The sequence below is a fragment of the Salmo salar genome, chromosome ssa24, assembly GCF_905237065.1.
Source record: "Salmo salar chromosome ssa24, Ssal_v3.1, whole genome shotgun sequence".
Taxonomy (NCBI): Eukaryota; Metazoa; Chordata; class Actinopteri; order Salmoniformes; family Salmonidae; genus Salmo; species Salmo salar.
Window position 1 is genome coordinate 40,859,490 of NC_059465.1, and position 10,623 is coordinate 40,870,112.

Here is a 10,623-nt window from a genome sequence, read left to right on the forward strand (position 1 = left end):
TATAACAACATTCCATGTCTGTTTATATGGCATGATTCCACTATTTTGTATCCATTAGCATCACTTTCAATTAGAGACTTTTATTTTGATGGTAAACCGCAAATTCCAAACCTTATTGTGGCTAGCTTCAATTAGATGTCGCCGTTACAAAAAAAAGTTTGCAGTTTTGAAAATTTGTGCATACTGCAGTTATAATGCAATCTGACTACAATATTTTTTTCAGAAAGGCGGACCCGGTCTAGTCAAGCCATACTAGCCAGATGAAGATTAAACTAGCTAGCAGTTTATAATCAGAGAGGAAGAACGAGAGAGAGGCCCAACTTGGCAGAAAATCTGTCTCCCTCCAGCAGGTGGCGTTTTTTGTTGTTGTTGTTGTTGTTGTTTCTTTTTGTTGTTGTTGTTGTTGTTGTTGTTGTTTCTTTTTGTTGTTGTTGTTGTTGTTTCTTTTTGTTGTTGTTGTTGTTTCTTTTTGTTGTTGTTTCTTTTTGTTGTTGTTGTTGTTGTTTCTTTTTGTTGTTGTTGTTGTTGTTTCTTTTTGTTGTTGTTGTTGTTGTTTCTTTTTGTTGTTGTTGTTGTTGTTGTTTCTTTTTGTTGTTGTTGTTGTTGTTTCTTTGTTGTTGTTGTTGTTGTTTCTTGTTGTTGTTGTTGTTGTTTCTTGTTGTTGTTGTTGTTTCTTTTTGTTGTTGTTGTTGTTTCACGCACCAAGCGAGAAGTTTTTCTATGGAGGTCAATGAGAGAGTGTTGAATTTGGTCAACAAAGAATCATTGCTTATTTGCTACTTGAGGTTTATTTGATCGAATATAATTTTCACAATTGCTTAAGTTGTTACGAGTGTACTGATATAACTGGGACACGTGACAACCTGGCAACTTTGAGAAAAAAAAAAACATCAGAGTTGTCTGCTATGCATATTCATGACATGAGGCTAGTAGCATAGCATCTCTCTCCATTGAATGCAGGCGGTTGACATCAACAACCCTCATTGAATATATATATATAAAAATATTACAATAATGAGATGTATCCACCAGTCCAAAGAAAGGATAGATGGGTGCTAGACAGCCCGCAGGACCGCTTTGTGAACATCGACTCCTATTGTTAGGGCGGAGAGACATGCATCTTGTCAGTATAGCCGTATAACTTTGTTAAAACGTTCGTTTGGCACAACAGGGCTAACTTGGCTGGCTAGTTTGTTTAGTTCGTTATCTAGCTAGTTATTTTCATAAACTGAAATTAGATTTCAATAAGAGAACAACAAGTGGCTGCCTAGCTAATACTTAGTCACAGATTCCTAAATTATTGGTTAATCTCTTCAGGATGGTTGCATTAGTGCTAGCTAGGTACCAAGATAAAGCTAGCTACCCCAGAAGTTTCTAATAACATTTGTATCAAAGATATTTGTAAGTGACTTTGTCTTACTGTAAACCAAAGTCAACGTAGTAGGGAAACAGTTTACCCCCAGTTTCCAAACTGTCATCAATGTTAACGAAATGCTTGATTATTATGGTATGATTCCACTATTTGTATGAATATTTAACACTTTTGAAGGTGAACACCAAACAGATTATTTGGTTTTGTTATGTTTTTGGGGGAAAACATTGTGTCCATCAGCTAGCTAGCTGTTTTTTTTATGACCAGCACTGTCCCAGAGGTTGGGGAAGTCTTTTTATTTATTGATTTTTATTGAACCTTTATGTGTACCGTTCAGAGGGTGAACAAACTCTTATTTACAATGACGGCCTACCAAAAGGCGAAAGGCCTCCTGCGGGGATGGCGGGGTGGGATTCAAAATAAATAAAGTAATAAAATATAAATATAGGACAGAACACACATCAAGAGAAGAGAGACAACACAACATAAAGAGAGACCTAAGACAACAACATAGCAAGGCAGCAACACATGATAACACAGTCACTTTTACCAGCATCATAGTATATGTATCAGTGAAGCGCTGTGACATATGAAATAGGAGTGATAGTATCATCAATATGTTATAACTTCGTAAAAAAAATGTATGAACTTGTAAAATTATTATGTGACCTATTCAGGTCCTGATTGGTCAACAAGCTTATTTGACACGTCAAACAGTGTTATTTGATGTGTATCCTTTAAAGACCCAAACAGCGTTCTACATTATGAATTGGCTTAGATGTGACGGTAGGAAGATTTAAAGTTAACATTGAGCTTGAACCTGAGACTACTATACAGCACAACTATAATTCAGAAGGTATATATAATGTTGAACTTGTATTTCTTTTTGTATTCCTTTCATATAGACATCATTATCCACCCATTAGTAAACGTTGATGTTAAGGAGAGGACTAACAACAGGGGGCAGCATTATCTTAACTATGGAGAGTAGTCTACTGATGCAGGGATGACACAACAGCACAATATATTGTCATATTTTTTTTCAGAGAATAAAACCAAACATACAGTCACGTAAGACTCTGTGTTTTGCGCAGTTGTCTGAGGATGGCGCCTGACCATCTGACATAAAAGAAAGAGGGGACAGTTTGGTGAAAAGACTTTAAATAAAGGTTCAAATCCAGGCATGTCATATGATTGTGCAAAACATGGGACCCTAAAAGTTACAACCAAAGTGGCTTCACCTAATAAAGGTATACACTGCCTTCAGAAAGTATTCATACCCCTTTGCTTATTCCACATGTTGTTGTGTTACAGCCTGAATTCAAAATTGATTAATTGTTTTTGTCATCCATCTACACAATACCCCATAATGACAAAGTGAAAACATGTTTTTAGATTATTTTTTTTTGCACATTTATTGAAATGGAAATATAGAAATAGCTCATTTACGTAAGTACCTTTGGCAGTGATTACAGCTGTGAGTCATTCTGGGTAAATCTTTTAAGAGCTTTGCACACCTGGATTGTACAATATTTGCACACAATTCTTCAAGCTCCGTCAAGTTGGTTGTTGATCATTGCTAGACAGCCATTTTCAAGTGTTGCCATCAAGGGTGTAGTGCTGCAGGAGAATGGAGGAGCACTCCTTCACCTTTTTCAATTTGAGAATACACTGTAAAACTATTTCTGGAAAATGTATTCTGATCAATTCTAAATAAATGATATTGAACTACCATTAAAAAAATTATAGAATGACAAAACAAATAAATATGTAGCAGCCTAGAGCAGTTCGTTTTTTGGCCCTAGTACTACACAGCTGATTCAAATAATCAACTACTCATCGACCTTCCATCATTTGAATCAGCTGTCTAGTGTTAGGGCCAAAAACCAAAACGTGCACCCCTTTGGGGTCCCAAAGACCGAGTTTGGAAATTGGAAATATTAATCGGGCCAAGTTGGAGGTAGTAATGCATTTAGTTGATAGTTTATTGAGATGCATGAGTACATCACAACAAAATATGTATTTTTATGGCTGTTTTAAAACAAAATTCCTGCAATTCATACATAGTAATGATTTATTTATTATTTTATTTATTATATTACCTTTATTTAACTAGGCAAGTCAGTTAAGAACAAATTGTTATTTTCAATGAAGGCCAGTGGGTTAACTGCCTTGTTCAGGGGCAGAACAACAGATTTTTACCTTGTCAGCTTGGGGATTTGATCTTGCAACCTTTACAGTTACTTGTCCAACGCTCTAACCACTAGGCTACGCAGCCGCACCATTTATGTTCAATACTTGGGCAATTGATTTGATGGTATAATCTTTGCAAATACATTTTCTGAATCGATAGTTCACCTGCTTTTATTCTTGTATTCTGTAATAGGGTATATTGTAACCATGTGTGAAAGCTAATCAAACCAAATCAAAGTTAATTTATGATACAGCATTTCGTATTGTATGTATTAATTTGTGGTTGTCCATCACCCATTTCGTATGATATGTTAAGAATTACAATTAGTATTATATGTCACAAATTCGCAAAACATCTAATATGTTCCACATTTGCGAAATGTGTAATATGTTAGGAATTCTAGCTAGGTGGTTAACATTAGCTAGCTGGCTAATATTAGCTAGGATAGGTGTTGTTGGCGTTATGGTTACGTTTAGGTGTTAGGTTAAAGGGTTAAGGTTAGGGGCAGGGTTAGCTAAAAGAGTAAAGGTTATGGGAAGGGTTAGCTAACATGCTAAGTAGTAGCAAAGTAGCTAAAAGTAGTAAGTACTTGAAAAGTTGCTAAAATGCTAATGTTGTCCGTTTATCAGCTTCAAACTCGCAACCTTTTATTTTTGCTTTAATTAACCATCTGTCTTTTGTAACCACACCAAACGTAACATATCATACTAATTCGATTGTCCCGGATTTACGTTTACTATGTTACGTCTAGTCTATGAGACCAAGTTGCGAAATGCATAGGCTATTTATATTAAACTGATTGAAATCAATCAAATGATTGGCATGAAGATGCAGTTTCACCGGTAATCGTGAAGAATTATCATTCATGATTGACAGTGATGATGGCCTATTTTGAAGTTAGGTATGCCTAACTGGGTGTTTGAGGGTATTCAAAATAGAAAATATGTGTGGGCATAGGCAGATGTTGCAATTGGAGGATGCATTTTATGCATTTTCTATAACAGGACTCTCCAACCCTGTTCCTGGAGAGTTACCATCCTGTAGGTTTTCATTCCAACCCTAATCTAGCTCACCTGACTACAAAAATTAGCTGATTTATAAGATAAATCAGGTTAGTTACAACTAGGGTTGAAGTGAAACCTTACAAGGGGTAGCTCTCCAGGAACAGGGTTGGAGAGCCCTTTAATGATAGGTGGAGGAATTGATGACATCATTTTTATTTTTTTGCGCTCCCTCACCTAAAAAAACAGCACTACACCACGGCATGCCATAGATTTTTAAGCCGATTTAAGTCAAAACTGTAACTAGGCCACTCTGGATCATTCAGTGTTGTCTTGTTAAGCAAATCCAGTGCATATTTGCCCTTGTGTTTTAGGTTATTGTCCTGCTGAAAGGTCAATTTATCCCCCAGTGACTGGTGGAAAGCAGACTGAACCAGGTTTTCCTCTAGGATTTTGCCTGTGCTTAGCGCTATTCCATTTCCTTGCTGGTGACAAGCATACCCATAACATGATGCAGCCACCACCATACTTGAAAATATGAAGTGTGGTACTCAGTGATGTGTTGGATTTGCCCCAAACATAACGCTTTGTATTCAGGACATGAAGTTTATTTCTTTGCCACATTTTCTGCAATTTACTTTAGTGCCTTATTGCAAACAGGATGTATGTTTTGTAATAAGTTTATTCTGTACAGGTATTCTTCTTTTCACTCTGTCATTTAGCATTGTGGAGTAACTATAATGTTGATCAATCTTCAGTTTTCCCCAATACAGCCATTAAACGCTGGAACTGTTTTAGTCACCATTGGCCTCATGGTTAAATCCCTGAGTGGTTTCTTTCCTCTCTGGCAACTGAGTTAGGAAAGATGCCTGTATCTTTGTAGTGACTGGGTGTATTGATACACCATCTAAAGTGTAATTAATACATTAATTATGCTCATTGGTTAACCTCCCTGTTCTTTGTGGTTGAATCGGTGTTTGAAATTCTCTGCTTGACTGAGGGACCTTACAGATAATTGTATGTGTGAGCTATAGAGATCAAAGTTGTCATTCATGTTAAAATACTATTATTGCATGTTACTATGTGACTAGTAGAAGCTTATTTTTACTCCTGAACTTATTGAGGCTTGCCATAACAAAGGGGTTGAATAATTATTGAACCAAGACATTTCAGCTTTTCATTTTTAATTAGTAAAAATGTCAAAAAACATAATTGCACTTTGACATTATGGGGTATTGTGGGTAGGCCAGTGACACAAAATCTCCATTGTATCCATTTTAAATTCAGGCTGTAACGCAACAAAAATTTGGAAAAAGTCAAGGGGTGTGAATACTTTCTGTAGGCACTGTAAGTCGTTATTGTTACCCAATACAGTGAAAATGTATTGATATTTATGATATATTATTTATGCCAGATTGTTTACACATCTGATGGGCCTTGTCAGATATAAGAAGTGTTGGTGGTCACATGTCCCCAAACAGGCACCGTACATCCACTAGCGGCTCTGGGGGGAGTGGGGGCCCAGGGGGGGCCAGTGCCCCTGTGACAACAATTTTGGACCCCCTTGTGGGCCCCCTAAATGTGGAGCATGAAATCATTTTTACATAACTAATTTTTGCTATCGTTCTTTTTTTACATCCATTATTAGACAGTGGCAACGCGGAACATGGTCTTTTGCCTGCTAATGCCTGCAATGCAGTGAAGAAAACGATATGACAACAATAACGTCTAATGTAACTGGCCCCTCTAACAGTACAACTGGCCCCAGCTTGGCCCCCCAGTTGAAATGGTCTGGAACCGCCACTGTTTACAACGCATTTAACAAAACGGTTGTTTTTCTGCACTAAAATATTTACACAACTGTTGTGGAAAAAAAAAACAATTGTGCAGACATCACATACGTATCAACTATATCCCAACCAATGTGTCAAATGGACTACCTGAGTGCCTAACTGTTTGTCCATCTGATGGCAACTGGGTGTGTTGTGGAAATACACTGAGTGTACAAAACATTATGAACACCTGCTCTTTCCATGACACAGACTGACCAGGTGAATCCAGGTGAAGCTATGATTGATTATTGTCACTTGTTAAATCCACTTCAATCAGTATAGATGAAGGGGAGGAGACGGGTTAAAGAAGGATTTTTAAGTCTTGAGACAACTGAGACATGGCTTGTGTATGTGTACCGTTCAGAGGGTGAATGGGTTAGACAAAACATGTAAGTGCCTTTAAAGAGAGTATGGTAGTAGGTGCCAGGTGCACTGGTTTGAGTGTGTCAAGGACTGCAACGCTGCTGGGTTTTTCACGCTCAACAGTTTCCTGTGTGCATCAAGAATCGTCCACCACCCAAAGGACATCCAGCCAACTTGACACTGTAGGAAACATTGGAGTCAACATGGGCCAGCATCCCTGTGGAACGCTTTGGACACCTTGTAGAGTCCATGCCCCGATGAAATGAGCCTGTTCTGGAGGGGAAAAGGGGGTGCAACTCAATATTAGGAAGGTGTTCTTAATGTTTTGTACACTGTTTGTTTCATGTAGCCAGAAAACAACGGCCTCTATAATTCTCTCTCCACGACAGTACAAAAATGTGTTTACGTAACAGATGCTTCCATAAGAGTGTCTCTCTGACACCAGTAGGTTTCAGAACAATGTGGTCTTCACTCTTCTTAACTCTTCCAAACCTGTAATTGCTGTTGAAACCACTACTCTTATTTCTCATGGTCATTTTTCTCTTCTCAATGCCTGGCATTAAAACATGTTGTTTTCTCAACGTGGATCCTCTCTGCATCTGCTGCACGTCCACGTTCAAGAGTAGACAACAGCCTTATATAAGACAGTCCACCTCCTTATGTGATCTGACTAGCTCTACTTGTGTTACTTTGAATGGTATCTCATACAGTAACTACCAGCAACTTTACCATTTCACAACCTTTTTTTTTTTTTCTCAGAAAGTGCATTTCAAAGCAACTCATTAAATATAAATGTATTCATACATCGGCAAAATCCCAATGAAACAACCCTTTTTGAGTAATTTTTTTTCTTCTTCTCCCATTTAGTAATAGTATAGAGTTAAATGATGTTATGTAGGCCACTGTACCAAATGCATCATTGGCATTATATACAGTAGCCTACAAAACATCAGGGGGCTATTTGTTTTGCTCCACAGGACTAGGAAACTTCTCCTGCTCTTTTAATCGGACAATAATGCCCTTTTGATGGTCCATTGGCCAGAAGCCTGCACGTGGTGGGAGCCACGTAAGCTACAAACAAGCAGCTGTGTGCTTCTGGAGCTAGAGGTAATGACTCAATGAATAGGGTAGCCATGTGTTCCTCTGGAGCTAGAGGTAATGACTGAATGAATACGGTAGCCATGTGTGCTTCTGGAGCAAGAGGTAATGACTCAATGAATAGGGTAGCCATGTGTTCCTCTGGAGCAAGAGGTAATGACTCAATGAATAGGGTAGCCATGTGTTCCTCTGGAGCAAGAGGTAATGACTCAATGAATAGGGTAGCCATGTGTTCCTCTGGAGCTAGAGGTAATGACTCAATGAAGAGGGTAGCCATGTGTTCCTCTGGAGCTAGAGGTAATGACTCAATGAAGAGGGTAGCCATGTGTTCCTCTGGAGCAAGAGGTAATGACTCAATAAATAGGGTAGCCATGTGTTCCCCTGGAGCTAGAGGTAATGACTCAATGAAGAGGGTAGCCATGTGTTCCTCTGGAGCTAGAGGTAATGACTCAATGAATAGGGTAGCCATGTGTTCCTCTGGAGCTAGAGGTAATGACTCAATAAAGAGGGTAGCCATGTGTTCCTCTGGAGCAAGAGGTAATGACTCAATGAATAGGGTAGCCATGTGTTCCTCTGGAGCTAGAGGTAATGACTCAATGAATAGGGTAGCCATGTGTTCCTCTGGAGCTAGAGGTAATGACTCAATGAAGAGGGTAGCCATGTGTTCCTCTGGAGCTAGAGGTAATGACTCAATGAAGAGGGTAGCCATGTGTTCCTCTGGAGCTAGAGGTAATGACTCAATGAATAGGGTAGCCATGTGTTCCTCTGGAGCAAGAGGTAATGACTCAATGAAGAGGGTAGCCATGTGTTCCTCTGGAGCAAGAGGTAATGACTCAATGAAGAGGGTAGCCATGTGTTCCTCTGGAGCTAGAGGTAATGACTCAATGAAGAGGGTAGCCATGTGTTCCTCTGGAGCTAGAGGTAATGACTCAATGAATAGGGTAGCCATGTGTTCCTCTGGAGCAAGAGGTAATGACTCAATGAATAGGGTAGCCATGTGTTCCTCTGGAGCAAGAGGTAATGACTCAATGAAGAGGGTAGCCATGTGTTCCTCTGGAGCTAGAGGTAATGACTCAATGAAGAGGGTAGCCATGTGTTCCTCTGGAGCAAGAGGTAATGACTCAATGAAGAGGGTAGCCATGTGTTCCTCTGGAGCTAGAGGTAATGACTCAATGAAGAGGGTAGCCATGTGTTCCTCTGGAGCAAGAGGTAATGACTCAATGAAGAGGGTAGCTATGTGTTCCTCTGGAGCTAGAGGTAATGACTCAATGAAGAGGGTAGCCATGTGTTCCTCTGGAGCTAGAGGTAATGACTCAATGAAGAGGGTAGCCATGTGTTCCTCTGGAGCTAGAGGTAATGACTCAATGAATACAGTTGCCATGTGTTCCTCTGGAGCTAGAGGTAATGAATAGGGTAGCCATGTGTTCCTCTGGAGCAAGAGGTAATGAATAGGGTCGTCAATACACACTTATTGTATCCGGGTTTCACCTCAATACCTATATCCCAATCTGATACATTCATCTAAACTGTATGGCTCCCCATGTTAATGAGGATTGGTCTGACTCTGAACCAGCACAGCGCAATGAAAGACCAGAATGTTCTCTTGGTTGTCGTTGTATGGTGTGTGTTCTGTTGTGTTTGTGCTCTGGTGTGTGTTCTCCCATCTTGGATATTTTCCTTGTCCTTAGTTCCCCCATTCTCTATTTTTTTTTTTTTTTTTACAAAAAGACTTAGGGCAAGAAAGCCAACGGCGTCCATGACCAGGGAATAGTGAACTACAGTATATTCTGATACCACAGTGTGTCCACAGTACACCTCTTACCTTAAAACGCGTGTTTGATCTACATTATGGATGCTGGTGGGTTCTGTTTCTCAACGTCTATAATCATAAGGCACCGAAGTGGATGGGGTTTCACTGGGTTAGCCTGGAAATACCTCCCACTGGGCACACACTGGTTGAATCATTGTTGTTTCCACCAGGGGCGCATCATTCACTGGGTACAGGGGGGGACATGTTCCCCCTCCACATTCTGAAATTGCATTTTTGTCCCCCCCAGTTGTATCATTAGAATGTGATACAAAAAAGTAGTTAGACACACCCACTAGCCTAAAAATGGACCAACCCATCTGGCATTTTAGCAAATCTGCCCCTGGCTGATGTAGTCACATCAGCCAGTATAAAAATATAAAAACTACATTAATGTCAGAAAAATAGCCCTTTGTTTTTACAGTTATGACTTTGGCAGTAGCCTTGAGACAGGACAGGGAAGACAGGTACTATCAACACTCCTCCAGACAGAGATGCTGATCATAATAAACATCAATACTTCTCCAGACGGTATTATAGTAGTATAGTATTATAGTATTATAGTAGTATAGTATTACAGTATTAAATGCATTATGTGGGTTGAATGCTGTAACAACAGAGAATGAAACAATTAATAAAAGCCCCAATATGGTAGTGACTGCCTATTACTGCTGATCACTTATTAACCATCATTAATTCACATTACTTTAATAAAATATTTGTTATTATTACATTCATTTTATTTGAGGACATTATTTAATTCCAAGTCATCATCTCATCTCTAGAGCTGCTGTCTGACAAAATCACTATTTTAGTAGTTCTTCAAAGTAAATAAGTTATACTTTTGTGGCTGCTGAATACCAACTATCAATCACTTAGAACATGTATTTTCAGGTAGAGATACGCTGAGAAGCAACTGCTCTCTGTCCCACTACCGTCATTCTTCTGTCTCTCAC